Below are 16,582 nucleotides of genomic sequence, written 5' to 3'. Positions count from 1 at the left end.
TGATCCCGCAGCTGCTCAGGGAAACTCATCTTCAGAACCTGCTTATGGAGGCAACCTGCGGACATGTTTCTGCGTTTAGGAGAAGTAGAGAAAACGGATGGAATAAAAAGTGACTTTGTGGAAAGTCTGGGTGAAAACTTTTATCTCAACACATTTTCTTTTTGAAATAAAAATATTTTCAGTGTCTGATTTGACTGAAGTTTCAAGGTTGGACCAAAAACATAAAACTATTTTTCATTAACTCACGACTCACCAGAATAAAAACAGATGACTTGGAAATTCAATTCAATTCAATTCAATTCAAAATTCAATTCAATTCAAAAATACTTTATTAATCCCAGAGGGAAACTGATTGCTGTAACAGCTCAGAATAATAATAATAATCAGGTCATCAAAGAGTTGTTGTATATTACAATGGCTGTTGGCAGGAAGGATCTCCAGTAGCGGTCAGTGTTGCAGCCAAACTGAAGAAGCCTCTGACTGAAGACACTCTTCCGTTGTCGGACAGTCTTGTGAAGAGAATGCTCAGGGTTGTCCATCATGTTCTTGATTCTCTGGAGAATCCTTCTTTGCATCATCTCCTCCAGCGGTTCCACAGTCGTCCCCAGAACAGAACCAGCCTTTGTCATTAGGCTGTTGAGCCTTTTCAGGTCCCTGCTTCTGATGCTGCTACCCCAACAGACGATGGCTGAAGAGATCACACTCTCAACAACAGACTTGTAGAAGATCTGCAGCATCTTGCTACAGACATTGAAGGACCTAAGCGTCCTCAAGAAGTGCAGTCTGCTGTGTCCCTTCTTGTAAACGGCTTCGCTGTTCTTTCTCCAGTCCAGTCTGTTGTCCAGGTGAACTCCAAGGTATTTGTATTCCTCAACCACCTCCACTTCTTCTCCCATGATGGAAACAGTGTTTGACTCCGCCCTGTTTCTTCTGAAGTCTAAAATCATCTCCTTTGTTTTGTTCACGTTCAAGGTCAGATGATTGTTTCCACACCATGCCACAAAGCGCTCCACCAGCTCTCTGTACTCAGCTTCCTGTCCATCTCTGATACACCCGACAACTGCAGAGTCATCTGAGTATTTCTGTAGATGACAGGTCTCTGATTTGTACTGGAAGTCTGAGGTGTACAGGGTGAAAAGGAATGGTGAGAGTACAGTCCCCTGTGGTGCTCCAATGTTACTGATCACCTGGTTTGATGTGCAGTTCTTCAGCCTCACAAACTGTGGTCTGTTTGTCAGGTAGTCTTTAATCCAGGCGATAGCTGAGGCCCCCACCTGTGTCTTCTGGAGTTTCTGGCAAAGAACATCAGGCTGGATTGTGTTAAATGCACTGGAGACATCAAAGAACATGACCCTCACAGTGCTGCCTGCTTTGTCCAGATGACAGTGGGTTGGTTGAAGCAGCTGGATGATGGCGTCTTCAACTCCAACTCCATGGCGATAAGCAAACTGCAGCGGGTCCTGATATGTCCTAGTTTGCTTATTCAGGTGGACCAACAGGAGTCTCTCCAGGACCTTCATGATGTGGGATGTCAGGGCAACCGGTCTGTAGTCATCATTGACTGATGGGCGAGTTTTCTTTGGAACTGGAACAAATCTGGAGGGTTTGTGTTTTCCTGGAATCGACGACTCATCAGGGGTAGAGAGGAGGGGTATTCGTAGGTAGTTTCTGCTCCTTACAGCAGCTTTCCGGAGTTTTCTCTTTTCAGATATTATGTATGATTTTTCAGGAATCTGTAAGCGTGGCACCCCCCCCCCCCCTCGCAGAGCTCCGTGCAATAGGAAACCGACCAGAATAGGGAGCTTAAGGTCCGCCCATCTACGTTCAGACCACGGGTCCCGGAGGAATGAAACTCAGGATGCCGGCCAACGGGGCTAAAAACGCCGTTTTCTAACCCCGCTTGCCGTGTGCCCGGACTTCACGTATGTCTGAGAGCTTCAGACGTGTTCTGATACCAAGATCATCTCTAAGGAACCAAACACGTCCAGTTGCCTTCATTCAAACTCCTGTAGATTCATGGAATCAAAGCAGAATCTGCACAGAAAATTCACCTTCAGAACCAGAACCAGACCCAGACTCTGAACCAGTCTCAGAACCAGAACCAGACCCAGACCCAGAGCCAGAACAAGAACCAGAACCAGACCCAGAGCCAGACCCAGAACCAGAGCCAGAATGACCCACACTTGTATAGCGCCTCTCAGAGTAAGGACTCCAAAGCGCTTTACACTACAGTGCATCATTCATCCATTCACACACACATCCACACACTGGTGGTGATGAGCTACGATGTAGCCACAGCTGCCCTGGGGCGCACTGACAGAGGCGAGGCTGCCGAGCGCAGGCGCCACCGGTCCCTCCGACCACCACCAGCAGGCAAGGTGGGTTAAGTGTCTTGCCCAAGGACACAACGACAGTCCGGAGCCGGGATCGAACCTGCAACCTTCCGATTACTGGACAACCCGCTCAACCTGTTGAGCTACTGCAGACCCAGAACCAGAACCAGAACCAGACCCATTACTAGACCCAGAGCCAAACCCAGAACCAGAACCAGAACCAGACAGATCTTCTGGACACCAACCACTGGATCATACGAAACTCCACATGAAGCCTCAACCTTCTGCGACTCAAACGTGGAGCCATGATTTCTTGTTGATGTTTTATTTGATGGCGGCGTGCTGAAGGACCCGCCCACCGACCACGACACAATCAGTTTACATTCAAACAAACCTCACAAGTTCAGGTTCTCGTTCCTCTCATTCTCCTTTGGAACCGACGTTGGTTCTATCCTGTAACTTCATCTGAAGGCCGATTACAAATCCTGCCTGATTCCTTTTCTTCAGTAAACCAGAAAAATCTGAATTTCAACAATAAAAACATGTTAATAAGTGTGGAAATCATGGGTTTTCTGTGGTTTGGTCCTAGATGAGCGTGGGAGGATGCAGATGTCAGCGTTTCTGAGCAAAAGAGAGAAGAACACCCTGATAATAAATATTCTTCTGGTTTATTGTTCATCCCAGAGCCACAAAATCAAAAACTAGATGAATACGAGCTCTAATAACAGCCTGCACACATTTATTGTCTCCTTTGCGTTTATTAAATCCTTCTTTATGCTCTCTCTCTCTTTCTCCCCCTCCATCTCCTCCACTCACTCTCTCATTCATTCATTCACTCATCCCCTGTGGATTTAGTTCAGAGCGAGTGGAGATGATGGGTTTTCTCCAGCGCTGTAGGCCTCTGGTTGCCATTAGCAGCGAGCTCAAATCTGTCACCAGCTGAGAGGCTTTTGTTCACCTCTGCTCGCCACCATTGTTCCACTGCTGATCTACAAGCAGAAGCATCAAAAGCTCCAGAGCCACGGCGCTTCTCTAGTAAAGCTGCAGCATGTTGGAGAGAAGAGATCTGAACGCCTTCAAAATGAGAAGAAATCAGCAGTTCCTCCTGGAGGAGACCCGCTGCTGTTCTTCAGCTCAGTGATCACATGACTGAACGTGTAAAGCCGTCCCTCGTGTTTCCAGAGACGTTCAGCAGAAGTTATCAGATGTCTCTCTTTGTCTCCATTAGCAGCTCAGAAAGCCAACGTGTGTTTGTCAAGCTTGGTTTATGCTTGACGCGTCCGCGAGGTTCGCACGGCTCCGCGCGGCAAAATTGCGTAATTTTAACAACCACGCCCCTCCACGGCGTCTCCGCACGGCCCAAACTTTCCGCACCGCGCACCTAGGAAATTTTCTAACCACGCGGACGGTCGGACGTGGAAAAACATGGCGGAGTGGCAAGAACTAGTATGGCAGAGGTTGGTAAATACAGACATTTGTATGATTCAGCTCTCAGAGATCACCGTGATCAACATGTTGTTAATAATTCTTGGAGAGAAATAGCTCGCACTGTCGGAAAAGACGAGGACGCTGTTAAAAATGCTGGAATGCCATGTTGTAAACAGTAATTTCTACTTCTACTATGGTGTAGTGTTGGATGCATGTCGTAGAGCTCCATGCTGCCCCCTACAGTTTGGGAGAATATTGGCTCACCGCAGAGACGAGCCGCATGAACCATAAACGCTGCGAGTTGTGAAGCGCGTTCCATCTGCGAGCCGCATCACCAAGCGGAAAGTGAATGTGTCACGCATAAACCAAGCTTTAGTCGGTGGTTTAGATTTGATGAAGTTCTAAAATATTCAGTTCAGCTTATTTACACAGCACCGGCTGCACAGTGGTGCAGTGGTTAGAGCTGTTGCCTTGCAGTAAGAAGGTCCTGGGTTCGCTTCCCGGCCCGGGATCTTTCTGCATGGAGTTAGCATGTTCTCCCTGTGCGTGCGTGGGTTCTCTCCAGGTACTCCGGCTTCCTCCCACAGTCCAAAAACATGACTGTTAGGTTAATTGGTCTGTCTACAATGTCCTTAGGTGTGTGTGTGTGTGTGTGTGTGTGTGTGTGTGTGTGTGTTGCCCTGCGGTGGACTGGCTCTCTGTCCAGGTTGTACCCCGCCTAATTGCCCTTCACTCTCACCAGCGTTTGCTTACTATTTGTGTTGCTATGAGCATGTCGCCACCTACTGAACCGGAGTGGAACAACCTTCCTTCCAGTCCAGCTTTCTAACTTGAACTTAGCTAAAGGTTCCCAGCTTATTACTTTAGATCAACCTGGATCGACTTAGATGCTCATGTAAACGCACCGAGTGACTTTACAGCTATCCCTGTGCTAAGCAAGCATGTAGCGACAGTGGACAGGAAAACCATCCTCCAGTAAGACGTCAGAGACTGATATAAATCTTTTACTACTGTTTGGTAGAACATTGTCTGAGTCTGGTTCATTCATTATCTACATTCACACGGTTTAGACTCTCCAGTTAGCGTACCATGCATGTTTTTGGTCTGCAAGAGGAAGGCAGCGTACCTGTGGAAAAGTCGTGTGCATGGGAAGCACCATGCTAACTAGCTTGCAAACAGGATTTGAACCTGCACCCTTCTTGTTGCGAGGCCACAGTGCTACCAAACGGCACCACCAAAGAAAACATCGCAGTTCCACAGTTAAATTAAATATGCACCGACTGTAACATAACAAAGCACCTGACCTAAAGTTTCCTCAGGCTTATTATCGGAGTCTGAGGATCAGATCCTGAATTCTGCTAATGTTGCACCATGAGAATAAATCAACTTGATGTTAGGATGAACTAAAACAGCTAAAACTCAATAATTTATCAGTCCACAACTCTAGCAGTAGAAGTATCTGCATGCTGGACGCCCTTAGCTTGTGTTTGGTAGCGTGACTCGGCAGACAAACCCGTCTCTGACTCGACAGTTTCTGTCTGATGTTCCCTGTGCTTCCTTGCATGTCAGCAGAAAGCATCAGCAGCTGTAGCTGCTGTTGGGGTTGTTTCAAACAGAAGGTGTGTGAGGGCGCCGACCCCTGCAAACCCAAAGAGTTACAGAAGACTGGATATCTACCAGCATTGCAGCGGTTTGACTGCTGCATCTGGGCAGAACATGGGCGGAGGAGATCTCTGCAGCACACATGGTTTAGCTGACAGGTGACAGGTTTAGCTTCACGGGTCATTTCAACAGTACTAAAGCCAAACACGTGCAGTTGAACACCGCATCACAAGAGCTGAGAGGATCTGAACCTACCCGAGGAAGATCATAGTCAGGACTTCTCTCTCGGGAGGAGACGATCAGCACCAGCTCTGACGTGGCGGCCGGATTTAAACTGTAACACAGAGAATAAAACGCTGAGTTATTGTTTCTCACAGAACGTTTATGAGGCCGCCATCACAAGTGACGTGTCTGGTTTAAAACAACACATGAAAAGAAAAGTTTCACAAGAAAATGATTCATTCAGATGCCATAAAACGCAGTTTTCTCCATCTCCGCAGGGTCGGTGTCCCTCTGTCACTCCTGCAGCACAGCGCTCATGCTCCGCACCATCAACAAGATCCAGTAATACAAGCTCAGCTATGATATGCCAAGTTAAAACAGGGGTTTCAAGCTAAGCTAATGCTACAAAAATAACTCTAAATCGCATTCGAACCACAAGGTGTTGCTGTTTAGTTCAAGTATAAGGTACAAGAATAGATTCATATGAAAATCAGGGTCAGCTTCACAAAGAAAATCGACCGACGGCATCTGTGAACGTTTACTCAGATGATGCAGCATCAGTTTGCCGACGCTTAAAACGTGACTTTGGGTCACAATTTCTGTAAAGTGTGTGGAGATTGTGCAATGCAATGACATGAACTGGGTTGGCAGTCCAATTCCCACCAGAGACACACATGACTGGAATGTAGGTCAGAGTCGAGCAGCGGATATGGAGCAGGGACCTGCAGAAGGATCCATAACTGTTCGGTAACAACACCCGGACCTCCCATGGACATCCGTCAGTAACTCATGAGTGGAGAACGTCTCTGACTTCCAGTCCTTCTTTGATTTTTCAGTGTTTATTTTTAATTTCATGACTCAGAGTCATCGGAGGTCACATCAGGTTCTGGAACAGCTCGGAGCTCTCCGGATGAGGCCCAGCTTTGCATCCATGACATGATGAACACTGGCCTCGCAATAATGTCCCTTCCAGCAGTGATGTCCTCTTGGTCCCTGCCTGGTTCTTCTGCCTGAGAATGCTAAAGGATTATGAGATTATAAATCAAAGATTTGAAGACAGCGAGACGTTTAAATGAGGCAGACGAGAACTTGCCAGATCTTCAGATGGGATTTTTTCCTCTGAGCCTCACTGAGAGATCAGCCTTTCTCTCCAGTATTGCAGACACCCCTGTGCACCGCTTCATGATGCTGATGACCTCACAGGGTGACATATCTGGTAGAAACGAGCCGAGTGACACTGTGACGCATCATCTCCAAAGTGCTCTCTGGACCACCGAGGTAGGGATGGGTACCGAATTCGGTACTTTTCAAGGTACCGACCGAATTCCATAGTACCGACTGAGCACCGATCCACGTCGTTTGAAACGGTGCCTCGTTTCGGTACCCGTCCTTCATAACGAGAACTTGCCTAGACAGCTGCGCATGCGCAAGAGCGTTATGTCGCCGGTCGCTGGGAGCCAGTTGTAAACAGAGCAGCACGGTAGAAAGAACGCGCGCTAACGCTTGGGTCCACTTCACTAAATGTGATGGGTAACTGGGTGATGATGAAACCAGCGACAACGATCTAAGTGAGACATCCTCATCTTAATCTGCTCCGGTAGGTAAATAAAATGTTTAAGATAACGTTAGCTTGATATGCTAGCTTCCGTTTCGCTAATGGTGCGTTCGCTTTCTCCTCGGAACTCCGAATTTCCGACCAGAAGAACATGAACACGCTCTAAAGTTTGGCTTCACTTTACTAAATGCGACGGGTGATTGGGTGAAGATGAAACCAGCGACAACGATCTAAGTGTGAGGCATCATCGTTTTAATCTGCTCCAGCAGCTAAATAAACTGTTTAAGATAACGTTAGCTTGATATATTAGCTTCCATTGCCACCATTGTTATCAGCTAATGGTGCGTTCGCTTTCTCCTCGGAAATTCTAACTTCCCAGTAGGAAAAATCAAATGAAAAAGGACGGCAAAAGGAATGAAGATACACAGTAAATTTAGTTCACAGTAAAGATGTTTGCTTCAGTTTAATTATCAGCTTATAAAACTACAACGACGATGTTAAAATACAGTTGTATGTTATTTATTGTGATATTTATCAAATATGGTTATATATTGAGAAAAATATATATTTAATATTAAAAGAGAATTAAAATAGTAAACACTCAAAAGTATCGAAAACTGGTACCGTTAAGTACCGGTATCGACTCGTAGGTACCGGGAATTAGTACCGGATCTATTCAAATGTCAAAGGTACCCATCCCTACACCGAGGCCAATCCATCAGGTGAACGAGATGGAGGCTGGACTGGCCCTGTGGGGGGATTCTGCTGCTGATCTGGTTCTAATGAGATGAGACGAGAGATAAGCGGCTGTGTAAGAGTTAGTCAGGCTTGTTGGCTCCTCTGGTTGTGATCTGCTGCTGACGCGCCGCTACATCCAGCCGGAGCAGGCTGCAGAAGGAGCTACGGGCTGAGCTCGGCTGGTGGCAATAGCAGGAATTTATTTGCGTTCATAAAATCAGTGTGCAACACTTTTACTGCCCTGTGCTGTAGTTAGAATAAAAATGTGTTGGCTTTCTCTTCATAAACAGGCCTGTTATGTATCCTGTTGCAGCACATTTCAGCCTCAGGCCCCAAATTAAAGCAAATCTCATTGTTTTTCATTGTTGTTAAATACAATTTAAAGGCTTTAAATGCAACATCGATTCATTTCACAACTTTTTAATTGTACCTTATTTTTATTCAACAGTTTAATCAAATGGTCACTGATCAGACCGCTGACCAGTGCTCACAGTAAACTCGGAGGATGTTTCAAAGACTTTTTTGATTTCAGTATTTTCACGATGTACGTTTTTCTCTCCTTACAGTAAAAATAACGATTTACTTTAGTTAAAATCAGTCGCTGGTTCCAGGGTTTTCAGGCTGCAGTAAACAGAGGTCCCTTTCTTCACCCTAACAAGGAGGAGCTGACTGAAAAGGTGCCCCAGGACTTTAAGTCACCTATGTTTTATTAAATTAACCTCTAATGGATTATTATTTAGTCCTAATCAAAGCCCTTCATTAGCAGTTTTTAAAATGAGGCTGAAAACCTACTTTTGTTTTATCGCTTTTAATTCTGTGGGTTAGCAATAGTTAATGTTTTATATTTTGTAATTCTTATTTGTGGTCTTAATTATGTCTGTGGCGCTATATGTTTTATTGTTTTATTCTTTTGTTGTACAGCACCTTGGTGGCATGCTCATGCCTGTAAGGTGCTTTATAAATAAAGGCTGAGCGAGTGAAAGCCCTCCTGACCTTACAGCATCCAGATGGAGCATCAGGATTAGTACCTTCATCCCACACCTGCCACATGTCTGCTGCCCCCTGGTGGAGGATCTGCAGGTGGAACGGACCTGTTTTATTTAATTTTCAGTGACTCGATGCAGCCTGCTGGGTTCCGTATATAGGAAACTTTTTACTGATTGGCTCAATGACCTGGCGCCTCATTTATCAGGTTTGCTTACGCACAAAACGGGGTCGGAAAACTGAGTAAGCAACTTCCCACGCAAACTTTGGGATTTATGAAAGAAAACTTAGCGGACAAATGTGCGCAACTTTAAGTTGACTAAGGACCTGGCTTACACACATGCTGGACATGGAGAGCACCTGCAGTGCTGCTGCTGAGAAGATACAGTTATGAAATCCTGCAGCATTATCACTTGTACCGCTTCGTTTTCAAACAGAACAAGACCCCCCCCCCCCCCCCCCCACACACACACACACACGTGCGCACACTCACACACACACACACACACACACACACTCAGCCTGAAACGCAGAATACGGAATACAGAATATCAGCAGGGGGACAGAATGAGACAGAACATCATGCGTCTGTGACAGTGTGTGTCCTGTCACTGTGACCCGATTGATCATGCGCCCTGGCTACTTGTACAGGGGAGATCTCTGTTTGGGTGACTGGTTAGCGCATGTGACTTTCACCCATGAGTCTGGGGATCGAATCCCGATTGGACCATTTTTTTTTTAATCCGCCACAGATCTCTCTGAAGAACTCACAACATTGACGGCTTCAGCAGCGCTGTGCCACTCTGTGGATTTTCTCTTATTTGTTTTGCAAAAGCACTTCCTTTCATTTCTCCACCTCACCCACAGGTACCTCAACTTCTGCTTCTGTGAAATAGCGCTTCCTAGATCTGCCTTGATCTGCGGTCGTGATCGAAATGCTGCAACAGCCGGCTTATGTATATGCATGAGGTCCACAAGGCACTTTGCATTGACCATTTATGGCAGTAAGTGGGCGTGGTGAGGGCGGGATGTGACTAAAATGCAGCTGAGAAACCTTCTCGTCAGTCTCCGATTGATGAAGCGGAGATTGCGTGCAGCTGTGCGTCCTCCATGTTTGATAGATCACAAACCTGCTTGGTGTAAATACATGGGCCGAGTTTAAAGCTACAGTAAAATAACTCATTTTAGGTTTTGTTTAGAGGTTTCTTTCTTTATAAAAATGACCAGTTAGCGTGAAGGATGGAAACAAAAGCTGCTTCTGCAGAAGATGTTGGGGAGAATGACATTTTAGATTGGGTTAAGTGAGTTAAGTGCTCGCCCCGTAATCAGAAGGTTGCGGGTTCGAGCCCTGCTCAGTCTGTCATTGTGTCCTTGGGCAAGACACTTAACCCACCTTGCCTGCTGGTGGTGGTCGGAGGGACCCGTGGCACCAGTGCGCCCCAGGGCAGCTGTGGCTATCATAGCTCATCCCCACCAGTGTGTGAATGTGTGTGTGAATGGGTGAATGACTGATTGTGTTGTAAAGCACCTTGGGGGGTTCCAGGACTCTAGAAGGCGCTATATCAAACACAGGCCATTTACCATAGAATTTGTGCGAAAAATAAGTCCAATGCGCTTCACGAAAGTGACGTCATCGAACCAGACATGAAACTGAGGGAAAAGGGCTGTAAATTCAGCAAACTTCCCACAGGAGGAAAGAACCACCATAAATCTGGCTATTTGGTAAGTAGCAGCTATGCTGGGGGGGGGGGAGGAGATTATGTGGTGACGTCACACATGTGACGTGCCAATTTCTAGTTTGTATTCATGCTAATTACGAACTTTTACAAGCTAATAAATATTAAAGTACGCGACTGGCGTGGTTAAAACACACATAATTACTTTTCATTTAAATTGCAGTACAATGTGTGATTCAGGGCGTAAGGCAAAGCGAATTAGAAAATAGCATTTTTAGCCCGTTGACTTGCATTCATTTTTTCGTCATTCCGGGATCCATCGTGCGGAAGTGACTTAGGCTCTCTACATAAAAGATTGTTTTCTTTCTTCTTTCTTTCTAACTAAGGTACAGCTAATTATGCTACAACTAACTACACAATAACTAACTACACCACAACTAACTACACCACAGCTAACTGTGCAACAGCTAACTACACAACAACTAACTACACCACAGCTAACTATGATACAACTAACTACACAACAACTAACTACACCACAATTAACTACACAACAACTAACTACACCACAATTAACTACGCAACAGCTAACTATGCTACAGCTAACTACACTACAGCTACAGCTAACTACACAACAACTAACTACACCACAACTAACTACACCACAACTAACTATGCTACAGCTAACTACACTACAGCTACAGCTAACTATGCTACAGCTAACTATGCTAGAGCTAACTACACAACAACTAACTACACCTTAGCTAACTATGCCACAGCTAAGACCAAAGGTGACAGATCATCTGCTGCTGTGGCCCCCAGACTCTGGAGCTCTCTCCCCCTGAGCCTGAGATCAGTGGACTCAGTGGTCTCCTTTAAAAAGCAGCTGAAGACTCACTTGTTCAAGCTGGCTTTTGTATGACCTTCTTCACCTCTCTCTCTTTATTCTGCTCTCCCCACCTATTCCACCTTCCTCAGGATCCACTGGTTTCCCTCTTTCCTGTTCACTCTCTCTCTTTCTTTACATTTTTTAATCACAATTGTCTATTTTTTTGCTAATAAAAAATATATATATATATATGTGTAAAAATGTTGTAAATTATTTTTCATATTTTTACATTTTTTGTTTTTGTGAAGCAACTTGTGATTTTTATCATGACAGACGCTATAGAAATGATACTTTCTTCTTCTTCTTCTTCTTCTTGTTAATATGCTACAGCTAACTTTGTTAAAACCAACTACACTACAGCTAACTATGCTACACCTATCGTGAATCTTAGGTGAAAAGCGATGAGTGAAGAATCGATGGGACTTAATTTGGCCGCAATAACAAGTTTTGAATGTGAGAAGAAAGATCTGGATATGATGTTTAGGTTTGACTGATTGAATGAACGAATAAAAGAAATGATGTATAGATCTGACGGTTGAACAAATGGAGGGATTGAAAGATGCATTCATGTTTGGATGTTTGATGAAAAACTTATGAAAAAAATTGTTACAAATAAAAAAGATGTAGAGTTGAGGTGATGAATGGATACATGAATACATTATGGATCAAAACAGGCAGATATGGATGGAGAGATCCATTAAACGGATAGGTGAAGGTTCAAGGGAGGGAGAGATAAACAGAGTGATGGATGGGTTGATGGTTAAATGACAGATTGACAGATGAAAGGATGGATGGATACAAGGTTAAAACATGGAAAATGAAAGATTGACTCATGTAGATATGGCTGATGGATGAAAGGATGATTAATGGATGACTACAAACAGAAACCGATAAAGTTATACGTGATTAGATGAACAGAGATCATAAACGGGGAGATAAAGTCAGACTTTCCCTTCATGTTTAGAAACATCTGGCTGGAACGACGATAACAATTCCACTCTGGAATAACATCTTCTAATTCTATTAATAACCACCCCTAATCCTCTGTGTTCTCTGCTGATTAACGCAGGATCACACACAGTGCACGTGCACGTGCACTCTGATTCATTTGCTGTAAAACAAACCCCACAAGTTATCAACTGTTGAAAATATAGGGACAAAAAATTAAAACAAGGTTCAGAAACAGTCCAGTCAGGTCTGGTCGGCATTTCTGCAGTCCACATGCAGCCCCTCTGGGTGGCAGGAACATCCACTATCCAGGTCCAGAGGTGAGCCCAGACCTGGGTCCTGGGGTCCCTGGTCTGTCCCCAGAAGATGGAAAACCTCCAGGGAGGATAGAAGGATCAAACAACCTCAGCTCTTCTGTTTGATGATGACGAGCAGCAGCTCCACTAGGGATGAAGTTCCTGACCTCATCTGAGCTCAGCTGCCCTACTGAGGAACATCACCACCTAAAGACAAAAGGATTTCAGGATTTGAGGGCTTGACTAGAAGGACTCATGAATCTAGAGCAGAGGTAGGGAACCCAGGTCCATGGGTGCTGCTATCCAGCATCCTCCTCCCGAGGCAGAGGCTCACTCCCACTCTGAAAACAACTACATCAACCACAAGTGTAGATCTTCTCATTTCAGCAAACAAATCTCCCCAAGCTTGTTTTTTTGTGTCTCAGCTTTAATTGCAACAGGACCAAGAGAAGAAAAAGTAAAAGTCCAATTAAGAAAATGGAGAAGAGCCCTGTTCATGTTTGTGGTTCCTCTGTAAGCCCCCTCCCGGCTGGGCACTGACCTCCCCCACCTCCGCCTGCCTGGAGCTGAGCCTGGAATCAAATCTGACTCTTAATGTTTCTCTCTCTGCAGATTTGAATGTACAACACTAAAGGTATTCACCGTCTGGCGAACAGCAACCATTCAGGTCTTCATTCAGTCTCGACGCCTCTCTCCATAGCAGCTTCAGACCCATCTCTAAACTTCCGTTCATCTCCAAGATCTTGGAAAAGGTTGTGGCTAAACAACTCACAGCTGCTCTTGATGAACATAACATCTATGATAGCTTCCAGTCAGGTTTTCGTAGAGCTCATTCTACTGAAACAGCTCTTCTTAGGGTCTCTAATGACCTTCTGACCCACAGTGATGCAGGGGACTGTTCTGTTCTGGTTCTGCTGGACCTGACTGCAGCCTTTGACACTGTTGACCATCACCTGCTACTGGAGAGGCTGAGAGACTGGGTAGGCCTATCAGGATCTGCTCTGGAGTGGTTCTCCTCTTATCTCTCTGAGCGCTCCTTTTCTGTGGCCGTCTCCAAGTTTAGGTCCTCCACCACCTCCCTTACCCATGGTGTCCCACAAGGTTCTGTGCTGGGACCTCTGCTCTTCCTCCTCTATCTGCTTCCTCTTCAGCACATCCTGAGCTCCTTCAAAGGAATCTCCTACCATCTTTATGCAGATGACATCCAACTGTACATCTCCTTTAAGCCCCATGAGATGTCTAAGCTGCAGCTGTTACACACCTGCTTAGACTCTATCAACACCTGGATGGTGGGAGCTTTCTTCAGCTGAATGAAGATAAGACTGAGATCCTCATCTGTGCCCCAGACAAGCTGGTTCCCAAAGTCAGAGACTCTCTTGGTCAGCTTGCTTCTCACACCAAACCTTCCGTCAGGAATCTTGGCGTGACCTTTGACCCAGCTCTCACCCTGGATTCTCATGTCAGTTCTCTTGTTCGCTCTTCCTTCTTCCATCTCAGGAACGTTGCTAAGCTGAGTCCCATTCTGTCCCGCTCTGGACTTGAGACAGTTCTCCACACCTTCATCTCCTCACGCTTAGACTACTGTAACTCTCTTTTCACGTGTCTGAGCAGAACCTCCCTGAACCGTCTACAGGTGGTTCAGAACGCCTGTGCTCAGCTTCTGACCAAGTCCTCCAAACACACCCACATCACCCCGCTTCTCCTCCAGCTTCACTGGCTGCCAGTCAACTTCAGGGTTCATTTCAAGATCCTGGTTCTGGTCTATAGGGCCTTACATGGACAAGCACCATCTTACATTGGAGATCTTCTTAGTCCCTACACCCCCAGCAGGTCCCTGAGGTCCAGTGATCAAAGCCTACTGGTTGTGCAGCACCAGGCTAAAGGTCAAAGGTGACAGATCATCTGCTGCTGTGGCCCCCAGACTCTGGACCTCTCTCCCCCTGAGCCTGAGATCAGTGGACTCAGTGGTCTCCTTTAAAATGCAGCTGAAGACTCACTTGTTCAAGCTGGCTTTTGTATGACCTTCTTCACCTCTCTCTCTTTATTCTGCTCTCCCCACCTATTCCACCTTCCTCAGGATCCACTGGTTTCCCTCTTTCCTGTTCACTCTCTCTCTTTCTTTACATTTTTATATCACAATTGTCTATTTTTGCTCATTTTAATATATTTTTAACATTTTCTAAATGCTTTTTTATTTGTTTACATATTTTTTTGTTTTTGTGAAGCGCCTTATCTTGAGAGGCGCTATAGAAATGATATTTTCTTCTTCTTCATTCAACAGACGTTTGACACTGTCCTATAATCCATCCTACGAGTGACGTGTAGAAAGTTCGTACGAATGGCCAAAATCCTGATTTATGAAACATGCGGGGGCCACTCGTACGCATGTTCCTCCGCAATAATCTGACGAGTACCCAGGTGCTCGATCGTGTCAGTTCACAGTCATTTACATGCAGAAAACCCTAGATAACCATGTTTGGTCACACCGTGTCCAGAGTTCACGAGGTGAATTCCCACGTTTTTCCACAAAAAACAAAAAAAAAAAAACTGCATTGACAGCGAAATAGAGGCACTGGCTGCCGAAGTGGAAATGAACAAAACAAAATGCAGAGGTTGTAAACGCGTTCGAGACGAGGAGAGGAGAGAAAAAGATTCAACATGAAGATGAACAAACAGTAAACAACGGACCGGATGCTCCGTTGTTTACTGTTTACCCTCAGGAGTTTCATGAAGTTGTGTTTGGAGTTAGTTCTGTTCTTGCTTGGAAAAATTTGTTGCCTGAGTGCAGAGCAAGCCCCCACAATGCGTCTCTAAAATTGGTCTCAACCCGGATGTACCAAAAATTGCAGTGAGATGCTCCATCTGTCGCCTGTCTCACACTGGAAGGTCCGGCAGTGGTAAGAAATCCTAAAGTTGTCAGTAGAATATGAACTGGAGTCGGATTCACGCGGCTTGTCTGTCACATCACAACGGGTCCCACATCACGGCATAGCTCCAGAAGGATCAGTAAAGTCACGCAGGACTCTTTCCCTCTGGAGTGCACGCTCTGCCAAATCCTCCAGAAACGAAAGGTCAGCCATGCTGTCACAGTCAGAGGCCGACTTGCAATCTGTGAGTTCTGGAGAATCCCTGAACGGCCGGTGCGCTCCAGGGCCGGTGGTGACCCTGCCCTAGAGAGGCGCTACGTAGAAGATCGTTTCTTCTTCTTCTGGTGACAGGTGCCTTCTACAGGTTCTGACTCCAGTTATGTGATGAAGCGGTGCTGGTTGGGTAAAAATTGTGGACCACGAGGTTCTACCTAGATGCTCTTAGTAAGCATTGTCCGAGCTGTTCTGATAGTTAGGAACATTTTTAAGTACAGGATGATAAATACTACACACTGCCTAGAGTCGCTCCTACGGTTGGTGAATGAAGGCCCTGGTGTTTATATGTTCTTATTGTGTTTTTATGTCAGAGTTTGAAATTCTGTTCAGGGATGCGGTGATGAATCAAACAAACTGATCAGTCTTGTTACTGAGTTCATAAATAAATGTGTCTTGTCTTATTTGTTTTGCTGCCTGAGGGCGTCACTCCTCTCTCTCTTATTCTTGTAAAAGTAAAACCCAGCTGTTATTAAACTCATTGTCTGCACAGATGTTTGTGTTTTTTCCCCCCGTAACAGGATGTTCCCCCTCTCCTCTGACACAGAACTAGTCTGCATGAGATATGGCCTCAAGGTCTCATGCATTTGTTATAAACTGCTTCTTTCCAGCTCAGGAGAAGAATGAAGAATGGACTCTTTTCTTTTAATTAATCAAATAACTATTTTTAATAAAGCTAATCAAACCAAGTGTTAGTCAATAATAAGATGTGGCTAATCTGTGAAATCAAAATGTTAATTAATTTATTATAATCCTATAGAATATAATAAG

General features: G+C 45.3%; 1 protein-coding gene across 1 annotated transcript in view; it reads right to left on the bottom strand.

Moving 5' to 3' along the window:
• si:cabz01090165.1 (leucine-rich repeat and fibronectin type III domain-containing protein 1-like protein) overlaps positions 1 to 16,582 on the bottom strand; it is a gene marked incomplete in the record, with an annotated part of 417,649 nt that overhangs the window by 93,994 nt on the left and 307,073 nt on the right. The window contains 1 exon segment of the mRNA XM_070543681.1: positions 5,619 to 5,697.

This window comes from Nothobranchius furzeri, chromosome 13, assembly GCF_043380555.1.
Source record: "Nothobranchius furzeri strain GRZ-AD chromosome 13, NfurGRZ-RIMD1, whole genome shotgun sequence".
NCBI classification, from domain to species: Eukaryota; Metazoa; Chordata; class Actinopteri; order Cyprinodontiformes; family Nothobranchiidae; genus Nothobranchius; species Nothobranchius furzeri.
This window is presented reverse-complemented; position numbering and strand designations above follow the sequence as displayed.